We start from the raw sequence: 6,556 nt of genomic DNA on the forward strand, positions 1-6,556 counted from the left end.
TCTCAACACTCCTCTGCATTTCTGGAACTTGGATCCCTGCCACTAAAGCAGAACCTCCAGGAACAAACCCCCACAATGATGAAGCTTCTCTATATTTTACTTAGAGGTTGTTAGCTTGTTTTATGGTACAACAAAATCTTAAGTGGAGGTGCAAACCTCTGACTTTCGCAGGGTTGTCCTAGTAACTTATTTATATTGGCAGAGGATTAGGATTCATTTTATTAACAGCCTCTATCAAAGGCAAATTACAATAGGAAAATTAGAAGACTGAATGGGCTAACAGCAGATGGAACTACTGTGGGTCCAAGTAGTGCAGCCAAACTTAGCCTGGCAAATATAGATGTGACATGGACTTCAGCACCTTCCGCCACAGCTGTCTTGAAGCAGTTGCAATAAGACCCTTAGGACCAGTTCACATGAAAGCCGTAGTGGTGAGTTGGGCGGCATTGCCAAATACAATCATAAAGCAACATCATGAGGAATAACATTGGTGGCAATTGGTGGTGTTGACACCAATGTATTGCATTACCTTGTGTTGCGCTAAATCATGGGTCTTCAAACTACAGCCCTCCAGTTGTTCAGGAACTACAATTCCCATCATGCCTAGTCATGTCTGTGAATCTCAGTGTGTTACAATGCCTCATGGGATGTGTAGTTCTACAACAGTTGGAGGGCCGTAGTTTGAGGATCCCTGCGCTAAATGATGCATGCATCTCTTTAGCTAAACACATCACTGTAGCAACACTCGGGGCTTTTTTTCAGGAGGAACTTGGTGGAACTCAGTTTCACCACCTCTGGCTCAGACCCTTGGGGGGGCTCACCACAATCACTTGTAAACACAGAAGTCCGGTTTCTGTTTTTACAAGTAACAGCTCTGCACTCTGTGTGTACCCCCCCCCCCCCCCGAACGCTGCACTCTGTATGTAATGCAATCCTGGGCCCGGATTCAGATAGGAGGTACGACAGCGTATCTCCGGATACGCCGTCTTAACTCTGAGTGTGCAGGGTCGTATCTCTGCGCCTGATTCGTAGAATCAGTTACGCATAGATTTCCCTAAGATCCGACCGGCGTAAGTCTCTTACACCGTCGTATCTTAGGCTGCATATTTACGCTGGCCGCTAGGTGGTCGCTTCCGTAGATTTACGTGAGGAATATGAAAATTTGGTAGATACGCCGATTCAGAAATGTACGTCCACCCGGCGCATTTTTTTACGTCAGGCTTTTTCTGGCGTGAAGTTACCCCTGCTATATGAAGCGTATCCTATGTTAAGTATGGACGTCGGCCCAGCGTCAGATTTTCCGTCGATTACGTTGTTTGCGTAAGTTGTTCGCGAATAGGGCTGGGCGTAATTTACGTTCACGTCGAAAGCATTGGCTTTTTGCAGGTTAATTTGGAGCATGCACACTGGGATATGTTCACGGACGGCGCATGCGCCGTTAGCCAAAAACGTCATTTACGTGGGGTCAGCCATCATTACCATACAACACGCCCACTGCATGGAGAATTTGAATTCCGCGGGCTTACGCCAGACCACATACGCTACGCTGCCTTAACTTAGGGTGCAAGTTCTTTCTGAATACGGAACTTGCGCCCTAATTTACAGCGGCGTAACATATCTGAGATACGTTATGCCCACCGATAGATACACAATTGTATCTGAATCCGGGCCCTGGTATTTATTGCCCCTTTAATACCCTCCTACTATTCGTGAAATTTGACTGACCACACCCACTATTTGATGTGATTTGAAGGCTGTGTGTGGGTGGAGGGGTTTTGGGGGGGTCATGGTTGAACTATTGTTTGAGAAAAAAAGCCCTGGCAACACTATACAGTGCACCCCATCACAATACAATAAATATTAATTAAAAAAGAGTATTTTCCCTTCATGGCACCATCTTGCTTTTCTACGCTACACTCAATCAGCAATCATGAAAGAAAAAGAGCACACAACACATACAACAAAAAGGCACTCAAAAACAAATTAAAAAAATTGTGAATTGCATCAGAAATGCACATCAACATGTAATAATGCACTTTAATACATCTCAGAGTAGATAACGTAATGCTCGTGCTGTAATGTGAATTGGCTGATTTTATACCTATGCATTTGCATTTTGTTACATTTTTCTATTGCTTTGGGCAGATACCTTGTAATGCATAGGCACAAGCTGCCATTCCCATCAAAAGTCTTTGTAATGTAAAAAAATAAAATAATAATCATTAAAAAATTAGCTAAATTGGAAAAAGCGATGTTTATTAATTGTGAATAACTTGGTCGTGCTTTTTTACTAGAAGTATTGCAAAATAATTGGACTCATGGAGGAAATTTTAAAATTGCCCCATCAAGTACAAAAGTACAATAGCTGAAGTGGTTAAAAAAAATGTATACAGTGTTAGGGTGAGTCATTTGTAAAAATTCAAATGCACTAGTAATCATTTGTGGTTGCTAGCATATGTTTTCTGTACAGCCAAACAAGTTATAGTATGAACTTGGAAGACTCCAGTTGTATCATTCACAAGTATAAAGCACAATGTTCTTTCAAAAACCTCTCTATGACACAGAATGATTTGTTTGTGCAGATTCCAACAGAGTTGGACCCTCTGGATAGAGAACTACCTAATCCTAACTTTGCAAGGAAAGAGGGGGGTGGAGGCGCTCCAATAGAGTTGGACCCTCTGGATAGAGAACTACCTAATCCTAACTTTGCAAACAAAGAGGGGGGTGGAGGCGCTCCAATAGAGTTGGACCCTCTGGATAGAGAACTACCTAATCCTAACTTTGCAAGGAAAGAGGGGGGTGGAGGCGCTCCAATAGAGTTGGACCCTCTGGATAGAGAACTACCTAATCCTACCTTTGCAAGGAAAGAGGGAGGTGGAGGCGCTCCAATAGAGTTGGACCCTCTGGATAGAGAACTACCTAATCCTAACTTTGCAAGGAAAGAGGGGGGTGGAGGCGCTCCAATAGAGTTGGACCCTCTGGATAGAGAACTACCTAATCCTAACTTATTGTGAAAAAATGTAGCGCCAACAATGAATGTATAAACTATTAAAAGAATATAAATAAAGTGAACATGATAGTCAGATGATCGACATCACCGACTACTCTAATCACAAAGTATGTGAACCTGTGAGGTGAATACAACCACATATACCAGAATTGACTCAGATGTATGGTAGTGCCAAAAAATAGTGTCAGTATATAAAATACCACAATCAAGAGTGGTATATAAGTTCGAAGCACCTGTTCCTTCTCAGACAAACACTGAGAAAAAATAGATAAAATGGTGAACAAACTAAAATATATGAACTAAACGTGATGGTGTGTAACCAAGAAAAAGTGAATACACCTTAAATATACAAATGACTGTAAAAGTCAGTGAGCATGACACCATAACAGTGTTTAAGGAAAAAGTCTTTTGAAAGCACACATATGATCTTCAATTGTTGAAGTGGAGCCAAGATCTTCAAAACACATAGCACTCTTCACACGAGGGCATTCATAAAAGGGTAGGTACTCTTACCAGAAAAGATGGACCCTCAACCTCACCGTACGGTGGGAAGGTCGTAAGAGCTTGTACAGACTGACGTCTGGATCTGGGAGTCTTCCTTTCAGATGGTCAGAACCAAAGATAGCCTCAGGTGGTCTCGATTAGCCAAGATAGAGTGTTGTGACAGGGATCAGCTCTTCAGATATGCTCCAAACATCCCAATTGTTATGCAAAGGAAAAAACATATAGAGGTGCTCCTCATAGTGTAAAAAAGTTTTTTATTGCACTCACATGGCAAATTTCAAAAGTAAAAATAGTGAAAAGGCTTGCAAAGCCACACTAAAGATAAAAGGCAAACAGCAAACTAAAAAATCAGGATAAAAAACCACAGCAAGCTGAAAAAATAGCAGCAAATACTCCCACCTTGGATAAGTATGGGAGAGTTTCCAATAAGTCAATATGTCAGCAGTGGAGTTGCAATAGAACTATCACCCTACCGGTTTCGTCTCTATAGGACTTCAACTGGGGTACTGACAGTCTATCAACTCCACTGCTATAAATACCTGTTTAACCAGATCCGTTACCGCCAACACCTGGTCCTCCTCGTTGCGATGGCGTGCGTTTCATATACATAAACAAATCCTCATTATGCGTTGCAGAGACCGGAAGTGGTCATAAGTGGACGCCGATAGGACTAAGGGGATGTCAATCACCGTCCTTCAAGCAGATAGGAAAACGTTCCCATCTGCTTTAACCAATAGGTATCAGCATCCGTAAAGCGCAATGACGTCAGAACGTCAGCGCTGTGTATCAGGATCATTCACAGCCTGTGTGGGGGTTTCCAGGTCTCTCCCCTCTCCACCAATGAGAATGGTACGGAGCTGGAGGTGTGTCAAAACCGTCAGCAACACTCATCAACTTTCCCATGCTAAGAGAAGCGTTAAGCACGTCAGCGCTGCGCTTCAATATGCGTTCCAGGGAGTTATTTTTCAAACAGTGTAACCTGTAGAAAATATATAGAATCATTCGTGTGCTAACGGAAGACATTAATTCCATAAGGGGGAAAAAGACAGATCATCCCAGGTCATCCTCACAAACTAGAAAATGAAATGAATCCATAAATCAAAAATTTGTATAAGTATAGCGCCCTAGAGGTAGGAATTGGCTGACACGGAGATGGATTAAACAAAACATCTAGTAGTCTTATCCATACATAAACATCTATAACCAAAAAAAATAATAATATACATGTGCAAATATATAAGGTAGTCCAAAAGAATGAATATATATATTGGAACTACATGCAATGTATATGTGTCAAATATAAGGACAAAAACATCAGTAAAAAGGATATAACAATAACTGATGTATACATAGGTGCCTTAAATGATTGTCCTAATCAAGACTGGTTTATAAACGCATTTACGTCCCATTCGACGTTGAGTCCGAATGGTGCGTAACTTTTGAGCGTATAGATCCAGAAGACCTCTAATTTAGAGACCCCCCTGGTAGAAGGCTCGCCTCTCCAGTGGGGAACAAATTTCTCAATGATGGTAAAGGTGGTGCCCTCCAATTTTTTATTGTGTACCTCAAGGTAATGTCTTGGAACCGTATGCTTATCACATCCCTTAAGGATCTTCGTAACATGTTCACCTACCCTTGTGGAAAAGCTCCGTATGGTCCGACCAACGTACTGTTTTCCACAAGGGCAGGTGATCAGATACACTATGTGCGTAGATGCACATGTGGAAAATTGTTTCATAGGATATGTCAACCCTGTGACAGTGGACCTAAAAGAAACTACCTTCTTACGTCCATGTGTGTTATTCAGACATACCCTACATTTCCTGCAGGGATGAAAGCCTTTGGATAAAGGAAAAAAGGACGGCTTTACTGGCGGGTCAATAACATTCGGAGCTACTTGATGTTTTAAAGAGGTGGCCCCCCTATAAATCACCATAGCATTGGTGGGTAGGGTTGGTCCCAATAATTGGTCTTCTTTAAGAATTCCCCAATGTTTGTGGAGGATGTTCTTAATTTGTTTGTACTGTCCAGAGAATGTGGTGAAAAAAGCATTCCTAAACTTTGGATTTTGAGCTATTTTAGTTTTTTCCACTGTAAGCAAGGTACGGTCAATCTTCCCAATCTGTTCTATTTCTGTATCTATCTTCACTCTTGAGTATCCCTTGTCCAAAAACCTCTGTTTCAAAACATCTGCCTGGACAAAAAAATCCTTGACATCAGAACAGTTGCGTCGAATACGCAACAACTGACTTTTGGGAATGGAATTGAGCCAGGCCGGATGATGACAGCTATCACTGGGAATGTAGCTATTACGGTCCGTGTTTTTAAAAAACGTTTTGGTGGCTAGACGGTTATTCTGGACAAAAATTTCAAGGTCAAGAAAATTGATGTTGCTAGAACTTGCCTCATAAGTAAGGATGATCCCCACCTCATTTCTGTTTAAAGTGGCCATGAAGAGATCCAACGACTGTAAGTCCCCCCTCCATAGGAGGAGGATGTCGTCTATATACCTGGCCCAGAGAAGAATCTCCGGCCTATTGAAGGCATAGACGACATCCTCCTCCCACTTGGCCATGAAAATATTGGCAAGGCTGGGGGCAAACTTGGCCCCCATAGCCACTCCCTTTAGTTGTAAGAAGAAGTCCCCATCGTACCAGAAGTAATTATTACTGGTAGCAAACCTGAGTAGGTCCATAACAAAATACTTCTGCACAGTAGGGATGCTGGTGTTGCGGTGGAGAAAAGTCTCCAGTGCTTGAAACCCTAAATGGTGGGCAATGCTCGTGTACAGGGAAGACACGTCCGCTGTAACTAGCAAAATGTCTCCACTGTACACGACCTCTTCTAAGCGAGCTATAGTGTGCCTAGTATCTTTCAAATATGATGGGATGCTCTTGACCATGGGTTGCAGGTGATAATCTATATACTTCCCTATTCGAGAAGTTATAGAGTTAATCCCACTTATGATGGGTCTCCCGGGAGGATTGGCAATATCCTTGTGAATTTTCGGTAAAAAATACATGGTGGGGATACGGGGGACCT

Source organism: Rana temporaria, chromosome 1, assembly GCF_905171775.1.
Source record: "Rana temporaria chromosome 1, aRanTem1.1, whole genome shotgun sequence".
NCBI classification, from domain to species: Eukaryota; Metazoa; Chordata; class Amphibia; order Anura; family Ranidae; genus Rana; species Rana temporaria.